General features: G+C 38.0%; 1 protein-coding gene across 13 annotated transcripts in view; it reads left to right on the top strand.

Annotated features, from left to right (window-relative positions):
* Positions 1-16,787, top strand: part of Trdn (triadin) — a 455,305-nt gene that overhangs the window by 389,237 nt on the left and 49,281 nt on the right.

Raw genomic sequence — 16,787 nt, 5'->3', positions numbered from 1 at the left:
ACCCATCCCCATTTCCCCTCCCCCTCCTCTCTCCCTTCCAGGTCTCCCTCCCTTTAGGTCTCCTGATGATTTTATTGCCCCTTCTATCTGAAGATCCAACTGGGCATATAGCCAAAAGATGCTCCAACATATAACAAGGACACATGCTCTATTATGTGTGGGGCTCTAGTGCCGGGACTCTCCATAGCAATCTCTCGCTCAGCTAGGTGCATAGTTTCCGGTGAAGGGGAGAGAACTCAGACAGGGAGGGGGAACAGTTTCCGCCATCCCCACTAGCTGCTGGTCCTTTTCCTTTCTGCCTCTTCGGTTGCCTTGGTGTGCTGAGTCAGCAGGAGACTCTGGAGATGATTTCAGGAGAGCGGATCTCTTCCCCAGTGGTGGTGTTACAGCTCTCATGATAGAAGCTGTCAGATGATGGAATAATTCCTGCACACTTTTAATTTTAAACACGAGTCTTAAATACAGTTTTTGAATGGGCCAGTGTCTGACAGCAAGTACTTCCTATTGGTTTGGCCTAAGAGCTTGGGAAGACCTCATCTACATATTCGGGGCATGGTCCTGTTTCTATGACTGATCTGTCTTGAGCCTATATGACTTGTGGTCACATCCTCACCTGTGGAGGAGGGGCTTGGGGTATTGTGCTATGTGACTGGTCTGTCTCAAATATCCTACAGGGTTTTGTGGGAGTCTGCAGCTAGTGAGGCATTGATCTGGAAGGCTGAGAATGTGCCTGCTGTCTCTATTAGGGTTTCTGGAGATTCAATCTGTCTCCACCAGGAATCGGGGTACTTTTCACAGCTCACCCTCCCCAATTATTTTATAGCAGCCGCCTTTATAATAACCAGAAGCTAGAAACAACCCAGATGTCCCTCAATAGAAGAATAGATGGACACAGAAAATGTTGTACATTTACACAACAGAGTACTACTCAGCTATTAAAAATGATGCCTTTTGAATTTGAAGATAAATGGATGGAACTAGAAAATATCATCCTCAGTAAGAAAACCCATTCCCAAAAGGCCACACATGGTATGTGCTCACGGATAAGTAGATATTAGTCCAAAAGCTCAGCATACACACAACTCACAGAGCATTTGAAGCTTAACAAAAAGGAAGACAAAAGTGTGGATGCTTCACTCCTTCAAAAACAAAACTACAATTTTTAAATTTTATGCCATACTAGTTTGTGAGAATTTCAAAAGGTCAACTCCTTAACACACTACACTAAAAATGATTTTCCCCATTTTCAACTCATTTTACAAGCTAGTTAAGTATGCCATAGCAGAAATTTTTTAGATAAACGATAAACTTTAGGTAAAAGTAAACCAAGCAGGCTTAGTAACTTGTCATTTAAGAATTTGGTGGTTTGCTATGCTATACTGAAAAAAAAAGATTTAAAACACCAACTTGCTAAAAATATCATTTTTAGTCCAAAGGTTTCTGATTCTAGACCAACTTGTATGTTGATAAAAGACATGATGAATTTTAAAACAAACTTTACATCCAGAATTTTAGGTATCTAAGGCAATCGCTTCTCGGCCTTTTGGCTAAGATCAAGTGTAGGTATCTAAGGCAATTTGAAATAAACACAACTTCCCTTTCATTTTCTTTGAAAATTATATGTACAGCATGGCATTCAAATAAATCTCAAATTTACATGAGACTAAATGTATGTATAAGTGTTTGGTTTCTGTTGATAAATAAAGAGTGAGAGGCTGATGGTCTTGGAATAGTAAAGTGCTTAAGCATTGCTAAGTGCTGACAGTGGTTGTAGGAGACACAGAAAAGAATGTGAATAAGCAAAGTGAATCCTTGTCTATATTTTTGTAAATGGTATGGGAACCTTTGGTTAATTGATACTCTATTAAGTTCCTCTAATTTATTAAATTGAATCCTTGATTGAAAAAGTATTTCCTGCTAATTATTTTTAGAATCATCTGCAGTTCATTGAAGAGTAAATCACAGTATTGAAATTGTCCCCCCAACTGATATGAGAGGTAATGTTCTAGGTCCCATCTGTACTTGTGAAAACTGTAGGATGGGTGTTCACTAAAGTATTTCATAGGAACTTTCTGTAGAACAGTACAATCTCAGGAAACTTAAAAAACAGTCATCTAAGTAATTTGACACAGTGTCTGTGTAGTGTAAAAGGAAAGACAAATCAGCTTCAGGCTTTAGTTAAAAATTTTTTCCACTGTTATATTACCATCCAGTCCAATATTACTGCTTTTAATAGCAGTGGATCCATGAATCACATTTTTCACACAATATCTACCACAGCACATTTCTATCTACCATAACAGATAGTAAAAGTTCTTTTAAAAATTGTTTTAATTTTATTGTATGCATGTATGTATATACATATATCCAGAGATATAACCCATTTAGTATGCATAATTACATAAATATTTCATAGCTGAAAGTTTGACACTGGATGGCAGGTAGTAAAAACCAGAGAACATGAATTTGAAGAAGAGAGGAGAGGAGTATGTGACAGGGCTTGGAGGGAGAGAAGGAGATGGAAAATGTAATCAAACTATAACCTCAAAAATTATACAAAAAATGAGTTCTATACCAGATGTGATGGTACATAACTTTAGTTGTACCACTTGGAAGGCAGTAGGTGAATCTCTGGGAATTCAAGGACAGCTTGGGTTACAATGAGTTCCAGGCTAGCTAGGACTAAATATAATAAATAAGAAGAAAGGTGGAGGAAGAAAAAGAGAAGGAGGAGGAGGAGCAGGAGGAAGACGAGGAAGAGGAGGAAGAGGAGGAAGAGGAAAAGGATAATGAAGAGGAGGAGGAAGGGGGAGGAGGAGGAGGAAGTGGAGGAGGAGGAGGAGGAAGAGGAGGAGGAAGAAGAAGAAGAAGAAGAAGAAGAAGAAGAAGAAGAAGAAGAAGAAGAAGAAGAAGAAGAAGAAGAAGAAATAATTCCATTTTACTAATTTACATGGATCACCTGAGAAAAAGAATCAGTTTTCAAAGAAACATTTTTCACTGAATTCCGTCAGTATTAAATAATACTAATTCTCACACGATTTCCTCCTAATTCTTTAAAAATATTCTTTTGATTTTGTTATGGTTATTTATTATTTCAGCCCAGGAAACTTTGGAATTCTAGTAGACTTTAAAAACAAAGCCCCCACTGTGTGAGAGTACTTCCTTAGGGAATGTAAAGCACAGGGGTTGCTCAAATTCACATATGAATCAGAAAGCACCTTCTGTTTCAGTGCAGCAGATATCATCATATATTGCCATTTCTAGCTCACATTTATAGTTCCGTTATTATATTATTTAAAATATTGGGGAATGTTAAAATGAAACTAAATGAGTAAAAGTGCTTGTACTAGGTTGTGATAAGGTTCCAAATTGACTGAAGTGTGCATTGCTTATTCAATATATATGGTGTGCAATTTAGGTATTAATCTTCAAGCCAATTTTAAATGACAGATTGCTTGTTAGACTGTCCTTTTCAGCCAAGAGGAATATTCCAGCAGAGACAACCTCTGCTGTATTTTTAAATGCTTCGGTCATAGATTGTAACAGAGCCAGTCTCTTTCCAAAGAAGGTGTGACAATGTGACCTTACATTTAAAACAAACTTCCACAGCAGAAAATCTGTCAGAGAATGAGTAAGCAGACTTCCTAAACATCAATAAGTCCATGCATATAAGTGTACACCACTTCATGTTGGTTTTTATCTGTTTCCCCCTAGTAGACAACACTCCATTTACTTTCAAATTGATTCACACTTTTTAAAATTTTTGTTATATATTTCTTAAATTTCAAAGGTTATTCTCCTTCCCAGTTTCCTGTCCATAGCCCCCATTCCCTGCCCTCCCCCTCCCTCATACGGGTATTCCCCCTATAAATCCTCCTTATTGCCCCTCATGTTCCCCTGCAATGGGGGTCCAACCTTGGCAAGACCAAGGGCTTTCCCTTCCAATGGTGCCCCAACAAAGCTATTCTCTGCTACATATGCAGTTGGAGCCCTGGGTTATAGGTTGTGGTTTAGTCCCTGGAAGCTCTGGTTGGTTGGCCTTGTTTTTATGGGGTTGCAAGCTCCTTCAACTCTTTTAATACTTCCTCTAATTCCCCGCAAGGGGGCGCTATTCACAGTTTGGTGGTTTGCTGCTAGCATTGACCTCTGTATTGGAGGTGCTCTAGATGTGTCTCTAAGGAGAGATCTATATCCAGTCCCTTTCTGCATGCATTTTTTTAGCTTTATCAATCTTATATAGTTTTGGTGGCTGTATATACATATGGGCCACATGTGTGTCAGGCTCTGAATGGCCATTCCTTGAATCGCTGATCTAAGCATGGCTTCTATATCCCCTCCTATGAATATTTTCCCCTTTTAAGAAGGAATGGGGGGCTGGGGATTTAGCTCAGTGGTAGAGGGCTTACCTAGGAAGCGCAAGGCCCTGGGTTCAGTCCCCAGCTCCGAAAAAAAGAACCAAAAAAAAAAAAAAAGGAATGGGAGCATCTGCATTTTGGTCTTCCTTCTTCTTGAGCTTTCTGTGGTCTGTAGATTGCATCTTGGGTAATTTGAGCTTTTTGGCTAATATCCACTTATCAATGAGTGCATACTAAGTGTGTTTTACTGTGTTTGAGTAACCTCACTCAGGATATTTTCTACTTCATTCCATTTGCCTATGAATTTCATAAAGTCATTGTTTTTGATAGTTGAGTAGTACTCCATTGTGTAGATGTACCACATTTTCTGTATCCATTCCTCTGTTGAAGGGCATCTGGGTTCTTTCAGATTCTGCCTATTAGAAATAAGGCTGCTATGAATATAGTGGAGCATGTGTCTTTGTTGTATATTGGAGGATATTTTAGGTATATGCCCAAGAGAAGTATAGCTGGGTCCGCAGGTAGTTCAATGTCCAATTTTCTGAGGAACCTCCAGACTGATTTCCAGAGTGATTGTACCAGTCTGCAATCCCACCAACGATGGAGGATTGTTCCTTTGTCTCCACATCCTCGCCAGCATCTGCTGTAATCTGAGTTTTTATCTTAGCCATTCTGACTGGTGTGAGGTGGAATCTCAGGGTTGTTTTGATTTGCATTTCCCTGATGACTAAGGATGTTGAACATTTCTTTAGGTGCTTTTTGGCCATTCGATTATCCTCAGCTGAGAATGTTTTGTTTAGCTCTGTATTCTATTTTTTTAATAGGGTGATTTGGCTCTCTGGTATCTAACTTCTTGAATTCTTTGTATATTTTGGATATTAGTCATCTATCAGATGTAGGATTGGTAAAGATCTTTTCCCAATCTGTTGGTTGCTATTTTGTTCTAATGACAGTGTCTTTTGCTTTACAAAAGCTTTGCAGTTTTATGAGATCCCATTTGTCGATTCTTGATCTTAGAGCATAAGCCATTGGTGTTTTGTTCAGGGAAATTTCCCCCATGCCCATGTGTTCGAGACTCTTCCCCACTTTTTCTTCTATTCGTTTGAATGTATGTGATTTGATGTGGAGGTCCATGATCCACTTGGACTTAAACTTTGTACATGGTGATAAGAATGGATCCATTTGCAGTCTTCTACATGCTGACCTCCAGTTGAACCAGCAACATTTGTTGAAAATACTCTTTCTTCCATTGGATAGATTTAGCTCCTTTGTCAAAGATCAAGTGACAACAGGTGTGTGGGTACATTTCTGGGTCTTTAATTCTGTTCCCCTGATCCACCTACCTGTCTCTGTACCGATACCATACAGATTTTATGACTATTGCTCTGTAATACTGCTTGAAATAGGGATGATGATTCCCCTAAAAGTTCTTTTATGGTTGCGTATAGTTTTTGATATCCTGGGTTTTTTGTTATTCCAAATGAATTTGCAAATTACTCTTTCTATCTCTATAAAGAATTGAGTAAGAATTTTGATGGGGATTGCATTGAATCTGTAGATTGGTTTTGGCAAAATGGCCATCTTTATTATATTGATCCTGCCAATCCATGAGCATGGGAGATCTTTCCATCTTCTTAGATCTTCTTCAATTTCTTTCTTTAGAGGCTTGAAGTTCTTATCATACAGATCTTTCACTAGTTTGGTTAGACTCACTCCAACTGACTATTATTTGTGACTATTGTGAAGGGTGTTTTTTCCTTAAATTCTTTCTCAGCCTGTTTATCCTTTGAGTAGAGGAAGGCTACTGATTTGTTTGAGTTAATTTTATATCCCAATACTTTGCTGAAGTTGTTTATCAGGTTAAGTAGTTCTCTGGTGGAACTTTTGGGGTCGCTTAAGTACACTATCATATCATCTGCAAATAATGATATTTTTATTTCTTCCCTCCCAATTTGTATCCTTTTGACCTCCTTTCGCTGTCTGATTGCTCTGGCTAGGACTTCGAGTACTATATTGAATAAGTAGGGAGAGAGTGGTCAGCCTTGTCTAGTCCCTGATTTTAGTGGGATTGCGTCAAGTTTCTCTCCACTTAGTTTGATATTACCTACTGGCTTGCTGTATGTTGCTTTTACTATTGTTTAGGTATGGGCCTTGAATTCCTGTTCTTTCCAGGACTTTTATCATGAAGGTGTGTTGAATTTCGTCAAATGCCTTCTCAGCATCTAATGAAATGATCATGTGGTTCTTATCTTTGAGTTTGTAATCCACTAGGATTACATTGCTTGTTTTCTGTATATTAAACCATCCCTGCATCCCTGGGATGAAGCCTACTTGATCATGATGGATGATCATTTTGTTGTGTTCTTGGATTTGGTTTGCAAGAATTTTTTGATTAATTTTGCATCAATATTCATAAGGGAGTTTGGTCTGAAGTTCTCTTTCTTTGTTGAGTCTTTGTGTGGTTTAGGTATAAGAGTAATTGTGGCTTCATAGAAGGAATTTGGTGGTGCTCTGTCTTTTTCGATTTTGTGGAATAGTTTGGATAGTATTGTTATGAGGTCTTCTATGAAGTTCCGATAGAATTCTGCACTGAACCCATCTGGACCTGGGGTCTTTTGGTTGGGAGACTTTTAATGACTGCTTCTATTTCTTTGGAAGTTATGGGGTTGTTTAGATGATTTATTTGTTTCTGATTTAACTTTGGTACCTGGTATCTGTTTAGAAAATTGTCCATTTCCTCCAGATTTTCCATTTTATTGAATATGGGTTTTTTGTAGTAGGATCTGATGATTTTTTTAATTTCTTCAGAATCTGTTGTTATATCTCCCTTTTCCTTTCTGATTTTGTTAATTTGGATATACTGTCTGTGACCTCTGGTTAGTCTGACTTAGGGTTTATCTATCTTGTTGATTTTCTCAAAGAACCAGCTCCTGCTTTTGTTGATTCTTTGTATAGTCATTTTGGTTTCTACTTCGTTAATTTCAGCTCTGAGTTTGATTATTTCCTGCCTTCTACTCCTCTTTGGTCTATTTATTCTAGATCTTTAAGGTGTACTGTCAAGCTGTTGACGTATGCTCTCTCCTGTTTCTTTTTGCAGGCACTTAGAGCTATGAGTTTTCCTCTTAGTACCACTTTCATTGTGTCCCATAAGTTTGAGAATGTTGTATCTTCTTTTTCATTAAATTCTAAGAAGTCTTTAATTTCTTTCTTTATTGCTTCCTTGACCAAGTGGTTACTGAGTAGAGCATTGTTCAACTTCCATGTATATGTGGGCTTTCTGTCATTATTGTTGTTACTGAAGACCAGTGTTAGTGTGTGGTCATCTGATAGGATGCATGGGATTATTTCTATCTTTCTGTATCTGCTGAGGCCCGTTTTGTGACCAATTATATGGTCAATGTTGGAGAAGGTTCCATGAGGTCCTGAGAAGAAGGTATATCCTTTTGTTTTAGGATGGTATGTTCTACAAATATCTGTTAAATCCAATTGGTTCATAACTTCTGTTAGTTTCTCTACGTCTCTGTTTCTGGTTCCATGATCTGTCTAGTGATGAGAGTGGAGTGTTGAAATCTCCTACTATTATCGTGTGAGGTGCAAAGTGTGCTTTGAACTTCAGTGAGGTTTCTTTTATATTCATTGCATTTGGAGCAAAAATATTTAGGATTGAGAGTTCATCTTGGTGGATTTTTTCCTTTGATGAATATGAAGTATCCTTCCTTATCTTTTTTAATGACTCTTGGTTGAAAGTGAATTTTATTTGATATTAGAATGGCAACTCCAGCTTGTTTCTTTGGGCCATTTGCTTTGAAAATTCTTTTCCAGCCATTTACTCTGAGGTAGTGTCTTATCTTTGGCTCTGAGTTGTTTCCTGCATGCAGCAAAATGCTGGGTCCTCTTTAAGTATCCAGTCTGTTAGTCTATGTCTTTTTACTGGGAATTGAGTAGTCCATTGATGTTAAGAGATATTAAGGAATAGTGATTGTTGCTTCCTGTTATTTTTGTTGTTAGAGGTAGAATTATGTTTGTCTCTCTTTGGTTTCATTGAAAAGAAATTATATTCTTGCTTTTTTTTACAGTGTAGTTTCTCTCCTTTTGTTGGAGTTTTCCATTTATTATCCTTTGTCGGGCTTGATTTGTAGAAAGATATTGTGTAAAATTGGTTTTGTCATGGAATATCTTGGTTTTTCCATCTATGTTAATTGAAAGTTTTGCTGGATATAGTATCTTGGGCTGGCATTTGTGTTCTCTTAGGGTTTGTATGATATCTATCCAGGATCTTCTGGCTTTCATAGTCTCTGGCGAGAAGTCTGGTGTAATTCTGACAGGTCTGCCTTTATATGTCACTTGACCTTTTTCCCTTACTGCTTTTAATATTCTTTCTTTGTTTTGTGCATTTGGTGTTTTGACTATTATGTGTCGGGAGGAGTTTCTTTTCTGGTCCAATCTATTTGGAGTTCTGTAGGCTTCTTGTATGTTTATGGGCATCTCTTTCTTTAGGTTAGGGAAGTTTTCTTCTATAATTTTGTTGAATATATTTACTGGCCCCTTAAGTTGGAAGACTTCACTCTCTTCTATACCTATTATCCTTAGGTTTGATCTTCTCATTATGTCTTGGATTTCCTGTATGCTTTGGGCTAGGAGCTTTTTGTGTTTTACATTATCTTTGACAGTGGTATTGATGTTTTCTATGGTATCTTCTGCCCTTTGATTCTCTCTTCTATCTCTTGTATTCTGTTGGCTCCTTGTCTCTTCCTTTGGTTTTCTATATCCAGGGTTGTCTCCCTTTGTGCTTTCTTTATTGTTTCTATTTCCATTTTCAATACCTTCAACTGTTTTGGTTGTGTTTTTCTTTCAGTGATTTTTGTGATTCCTCTCTAAGAGCTTCTACTTGTTTACTTGTGCTTTCCTGCACCTCTCTAAGGGAGTTCTTTATGTCTTTCTTAAAGTCCTCTATCATTAACAAAAAATGTGATTTCAAATCGAAATCTTGCTTTTCTGGTGTGTTTGGAAATCCAGTATTTTCTTTGGTGGGAGAACTGGGCTCTGATGATGCCAAGTAGTCTTGGTTTCTGTTGCTTAGGTTCCTGTGCTTGCCTCTAGCCATTGGGTTGTCTCTGATGTTTGCTTGTTTGCTGTTTCTGGGAGTGACTTGGCCCTGTTGTAGGTCTCTGTGTCAGCACTCCTGTAGAACTGTTTTCCTGTTTTCTTTCAGCCTTTCCTGAGAACAGGTGCCCTACTCTAAGCTGTGGCAGTGCTCCTGGAGACTGTCTTTCAGCTCTAGGTGCAGGCAGGAATCAAAGGGTCCTGCCCCTGATTGCTTGTTTTGGTCCTGGCACCTAGCAGACACCGTTGGCACTATGTGATTCCCTCTTGGGTCTGCACTGTGGGCAGAGGATATTCTCCTGACTTTTCAGGGGTATCCATACTTCTGAGGTTCCAGCTCTCTCCCCCACTGGATTTGGGTGCAGGGAGCTGTTTGGCAAGATCAGTTTGGTCTGGGCGCAGACCAGAACCGGGTACTGGTGGCTGTCTGTTCCTATATCCCTCTGTCTTGAGGCACTGTGCAGTTTCCCCTTGGACCAGGGATGTGGGCCGAGGTATGCAGAGGTGGCAGTCTGTCCTGTGTCCTCGGGATGTCTGCACTCCTGAGTGGCCTGCTCTCTTCCCCACCAAATTAATTCACTTTTAAAGTTAACGTATACTATCAGTATTCCTATGTACCTTTCTTTCAATTGTAAATATTTATTAATTCTTAGCAGATAATAACAATAAGTATGCTTTTGTGGTTAATACAGTCTTTGAGTATTTGCCTCACCTACCTAATATGGTTATATTTCTTTTCCTGGGATGCACTGCTTGTTTGACACAATGTCTTCAGTCTCCATCTATATTCTCATAAAAGATATAGTAATGATAATCTTCTTCTCGAAAGCTTTATAGTATTCTACTGTGTTCTTTGGCGAAGTTTTCATTATCTATTGACCTTTCTCTGAACACCTATTTGATTGCGTATCAAGATTTCTTTGTGAATATGTTGAAAATAGGGTATATAATGTTCAAACAGGAGTGAAATTATTCTCCTCAACATGAATGTGTCAGTTCCTAAGGATATATACCTGCAACTGGGATCACTTTATCGTTCTACTTTTAGGTTTTTGAGTAATTTTCCAAAATGTTATATTCCAAAATAGTTAAATTAACTTACATTTTGACTGATAGGAATTGACAAAGTTCCCCTTTCTTCATATCCTTTCTAGCTAATCAGTATTCATCTTTTTAATGACATCACTTTAATAGGTATGGGGTGATATCTCATTGTATTGATTAGCATTTCTGAATGGATAGAGACAACAATTTTCACATATTTTTGACCATTTATATCTCTGTTTTTAAAAATATTGGTTTAAACACTTTGCTTACTTTTTATACATACATTTAGTACTATTTGTCTTTACCTCCCAAATGTAGTTTCTCCTCTCAGTTCCTTTCCCATCTCCATCTACACCTCCTCTGTTTCTATTCAGAAAATGGCGCCCCCCACTGCCCTCCATGGATACCAACCAAACATGACACAGCAAGTTGCAGTAAGACTAAGCACCATCCCTCCTACTGGACTGGATGAAGAAAAGTGTCCCAAGAGCTCACAAAAGAGTCAGAGACAGCCCTTGGTTACCCTGTTAGGAATCCTCCAAGAAGACCAAGCCACACAATGTAGCATATAGGCAGAGGGTTTAGGTCAGTCACTTCTTTGCTTACTTTTTAATCAGTATTCCATATTTATATGGGAATATTGGATGTAATATCAGTCCCTTTAAAGTTATATTTTTCTCAATTTTTAGTTTGTTTCTGAACAAAAAAGTGGACACAAACTTTAACCTTTTCTTTTAAAAATGTTATTACAATGTATTGAGTGAGATGTAAATACAAGTATATTATATGTATAAAATGAAATATGATAACATCCAGCCCACATTTCTCTTCCATCTCACACAGTATTCATCCTCATCTCTATGCCTTCTCATTTTTATAAAATAGCCAGTTAAATCCAATTGATGTTGGACTTTATGTGCATGTGTATGGGACTGTTGGTTGTTACAAAGTGACCCTTCCAGTGACCCACAAAACTAATATTCTCCCTCACCCAGAAAGCGTCAACTGCCAATAGATTCTCATTATCAGTTGCTTGTGCCAACTAGTGCATTCGTTAAACATATCTGTTTAACATATTATGTCAAAGGTATTTGTCAAATGTATTATGTCAAATATTTTGTCACTTTGACCCTACTTTCTAAGTTTTAATATGCAAATGTTGACTCTGTATACTTTTGTGGCCCTAATATCACATTATAACTTACAATTTGTGTGAATCAAAATATTTTTGATTTATAACTATTACCTATTACTGACTTTATAATTTGTTTTTTGTGACCTTAGTCCTTATACTAGGAACAAAAAGAGAAATATTGCATTGACATTTTTATATTAACTAAAATAATCGGAAAAACATAATAAATTATAAAGTTGAAACTAATAAAATGAGCAAAATTACAAGTATGTATATCCTTGGATTTTTGCTCATTGAAAATTACTTATGTAATTGTATCAATTACTACCTACTTGAAAGAATCAAAGTTACTATGATTTCTATTGTAAAAATAATTCTTGCTTTACATGAATTTGATTTTATAACACATTATTCCTAGATTTCAATACTACTAATAATAATATTTTTTAGCATTTTACTATTCTTGACATTGCAAAGCTTCCCTTACATTTAAGGCATTTTATTATTTTTTAGTAAAATTTTTAAAAAGATTTATTGATTTATTATATATTAGTATACTGTAGCTGTCTTCAGACACACCAGAAGAGGGCATCAGATCCCATTACAGATGGTTGTGAGCCACCATGTGGTTGCTGGAATTTGCGCTCAGGACTTCTGGAAGAGCAATCAGTTGCTCTTAACTACTGAGCTATCTCAAATTTTTTTCTGAAATTTTATTTTTTATTTTTGGTTATAAATCAATCCATTCATTTACATCTCAAATGATATACCACTTCCCAGTTTCCTCTCACAAACCTCCCATCCCACAAACTCCCTCTCCTCCCTCCCCTTTGCCTCTATGAGAGTACTCCCTTACCCACCCTCTCCCACCCTAACCCTCCAGCATCCCCCTATGCTGGGGCATCAAACCTCCACAGGACCCATGGTCTCCCCTCCCATTGATGTCAGACAAGATCATTCTCTGCTCCATATATATCTGGAGTTGATAGTCTAGTCCCTGGAAGCACTAGGTGGTCCAGCCAAATGATGTCCTTCTTCCTGTGGGGTTACTATCCCCCCTCAGCTCCTGCAGTCCTTTAATCAGCTCCCCCAACAAGGGTCCCTGAGCTCAGTCTGATGGTTGGCTCCCAGCATCTACATCTGCATTGGTCAGTAGCTGATTGAACCTCCCAAAGAGCAGCCATACAGGGTCCCTGTCATCAAGTGCCTCCTGGCAAGGACTACAGTGTCAGCTTTGGTGTCTGCTGATAGGATGGATCCTCAGGTGGGGTAGTCCTTGGATGGCCCATCCTTCAGTCATTTTGGCCCTGTTCTTCCTTTGGACAGGAACATTTCTGGGCTTAAAACTTTGAGATAGGTGTGTGGCTCTATTCCATGACCGGTGGATGTGCATATCTACTGGAGGTGGTGTCTACAGGTTCTGTCTCCTCTTCTATGCTAAAATCATCCCATTGGGTCCTGGGAGCTTCTCATTTCCCTGGCACCTGGGACCCTCCATTGGGTATCCTCACTTCCTCACCCCCGCCCCGCTACATATTTTTATTCAATTTTCTGGCCCTTTTTAACTCTCTCCTGTTCCCTCCAGTACCTGCTACTGTTCTCTTAGTTCCCCCTCCCATCTCTCTTCTTTAACTATACAAACAATTAGCAAAATGAAAGCTGGCTCTTGTCATTTAATTTTTTAGCATTATTCATTTATAACCAGTAAACTAAGAGCTTTTTCTCTGGCTCTTAATTAAATTCTGTTTATTCACAATTACAATAAAGAAACATAACTGTGGAAAAGAACTGTGGGTGTGTGCTAAATCAATGCTATGAGCAACTTCAACCATGGTTATTGAAGAATGTTTATCAAACTTCAGTATGTTTTGGATAAATTTAGAAGGCTTTTATTAGCATTTATTTGCTTATTTTATGTTTGAATTTATATAGTTTTACATAAGAACTATATTTATTTTATTTCTATCTCAGGTACTCCTCCAGCTTCCACTTCTACCCTGACCATTCTCTCTCATCTTTATAACCTCTTCTTTTATTATTGTCATATATAAATACATCTCACTGAATCCATACAAGCTCACTGAATCCATACAGTGTTGCTATCTTGCTATCTGTATATCCATTTAAGGATGACAGTTTTGGTTAACCAATCAGGGAGTTCATCCCTGGTGAAGAATGATTATACCCCTCTCGGCAGTCATGGATTTCTTGTAGCTATTCGTTTAGGGGAGGGGCCTTGTGAGATTTCCCATATTTATATTAGAGATTAACTGGTGTTAATTAACGGTTCATTGTTTAGGTCTTCTGTAGTGACTTTATTGTTAAATTGTATGGGTTTCACTCCTTGTCATATATAGAAGAAAATATCTCATTACTGAAGCCCTGGTCTTCTGGCACTTTAATCCAGAAAACTCTATCTTACTCAATTTCCTGGTCCCCTGGATCCATCTGTTGCTCAAAGAAAAACCTTTTATGATGGGTGAGACAAAAATGAACATTTAGAATGGAGTTAGGAATTATACTGGTGAAGGAATGTGGTTATGCTTGGTTCTCTATTAGGGTCCATTACCTCATCAGCCATGCATAGCTGGCTAGGTTTACAGTGCCAGGAAAGACTTTACTCCTATTGAGTAAACCTTTAGTGATATCTATTGATGTGTTGTTGTTGTTATTATTATTATTATTATTATTATTATTATTATTATTATTATTACTACTACTACTACTACTACTACTACTACTACTACTATTAAATCTTTTTACACAGTCCAGTTGTTATCACCCTCCTGGTCCATCCTCTGGCTGCTCCTCATCCCATTCCTCCTCCCCCATCTCCAGGAGGATTTACTCCCACCCTCACCCTACCATACCTCCTCACTCACTGGGGTCTCACGTCTCTTAAGGGTTAGGTACATCTTCTCTCACTGAGGCTAGACCAGGCAGTTATTTGCTGTGAATGTGTCAAGGACCTTATATCAGCTAGTGTATGCTGCCTAGTTGGTGGCTCAAGATCTTAGAGATCTTGGGGATCCAAGTCAGTTGAGACTGATGTTTTTCCTATAGGGTAACCCTCCTCTTCAGCTTCTTTCAGATTTTCCCTAATTCAACCAAAGGGGTACCCCACTTCTGTCAATTTGTTGGGTGTAAGTATCTGGATCTGACTCTTTCGGCTGCCTTTTGGGCCTCTCAGAGGGCAGCCATGCTAACCTCCTGTCTGTAAGTATACCATAGCATCAGTAATAGTATCAGACCTTGGAGCCTCCCCTTCATATGGCTGGCAATTTAGGCAGCTCACCAGACCTCCTTTCCCCCATTTCTTCTTCATTTTTGTCCCTCCAGTTCATTTAGACAGGAACAATTCTGGGTCAGAGTTTTTGACTATGGGAGGCCAAGCCCATCCCGCCATTTGATATTCTGCCTTTCTACTGGAGGTGGACTCTACAAGTTCCCACTCCCCACTGTTGAGAATTTCATCCAAGGCCCCTCCCTTTAAGTGCTGACCTTTTCTCACCTCCCTTAGCTCTGGTTCATTCTATACGGTTCTCCCACCTCCTATCTCCCAAGCTTGCCTGTTTCCATTCTTTCTGTTGGTCCTCATGGCTTCACTCCTGTCCCCGCCCCAACACCTGGTCATGTTCACCTTTTTCCCCTCCCTCCTTCTGCTCGCTCTTGATTGCTTTCTTCTCTTCGCCAAGTGGAATTGAGGTATCCTCACTTGGGCCCTTTGACTTGTTAACCTTTTGAGTTTTGTGGACTGTATCCTGAATATTCTGTACTTTTTTGGTTAATATCCACTTATTAGTGATTATTAGTGACTACATACCATCATTTCCTTTTGGGTCTGAGTTACCTCACTCAAGATGATATTTTCTAGTTCCATTCATTTGCTTGCAAAACTCATTTTTAATAGTTGAGTAGTATTCCATTACGTAAATGAACTACATTTTCTGTATCCTTTCTTCAATTGTGGGACATCTCAGTTGTTTCCAGTTTCTGGTTATCACAAATAAGGCCACTTTGAACCTAGTAAAACACATGCCCCTGTAGTGTGGTGGGGCATCTTTTGGGTATATGCCCAAGAGTGGTAGAGCTGGGTCTTTAGCTGTCTGTTGATTAACACTGATATGTAACTACCACTACTGCATCCTTATTTATAACATAAAACTAATCATGGTGTGTTAGTTGTTACATGTGTATTCTAGCTTCAAATCTATTTATGGCCATAGAATCTTGAGTAACCACAAATACCAGAAAGGTAAAACATGGAACAGGGTAGGGATAAATGGAGCTGTAGCAAGGAGTGATATTTAGACTCAGGTGCTAGGAAGTCAGAAATGGGAAATTCTGGAGGGTAATTTATTTATCAATGAGGTTAGTGGGAAACTGAAGGAGAAAATGTGGAGAGATGAATAAAACATCAGGAATGATTGGAAAGAGACATAGAGAAACATATTTTATGTTAACTTTGAAATGTGCATTATGTACAGATGTTTGTATGTATGTATGCATGCATGCATGTGTGTTTGTATGTGTGTATGGATGGATGAATAAATATACTTATGCATGTGTGTCTTAGTCATGGTTTCTTAAACAGTTCTTTCAGAGAAAACTTCTACACACTTTATATTCATAAAATGATATTACATTCTTAAATTTGATAAGTCTCTAATTGTCTTTGAATTGCCTAAATTGTCTTAAAATTTCAATGTTTTAAACCCAGTGTTTGAACACGTGTTTCTTTAAAGTAAAAAATTACGTGAATTATGTGTATCATAAATTCATGAACATTTCATTTCCTATTACTACATAGAACTTTACCTTTTTACTTTAAATTCAAATTGAAACAATTCAATAAAAGATAAACATTAGGCATTATAGAATGAATTCTGTATTTATCATATATAAGGTGATCAGAAAGTCTGAGATCAATATAGAGCATGAAATTTCTTCATTCACAATTTAATATATTTATCCAAAATACCTTTTTGTACCTTAAAACTATAGATGGATGGGATGTAATGAGGTAAAAGCTGACGATACAGACTATCTAACCTTCTACAGAAATCTGCTAATCCTTATACTGGGTGCTTAGTCTTAATAAATGCACCTATACATAAAATTTCCAAGTAAGTAGAAATCATTGAAGT

This window comes from Rattus norvegicus, chromosome 1, assembly GCF_036323735.1.
Source record: "Rattus norvegicus strain BN/NHsdMcwi chromosome 1, GRCr8, whole genome shotgun sequence".
NCBI lineage: Eukaryota > Metazoa > Chordata > Mammalia > Rodentia > Muridae > Rattus > Rattus norvegicus.
The sequence above is the reverse complement of the archived record's forward strand: the minus strand, read 5'-3'. Positions and strand labels throughout refer to the sequence as shown.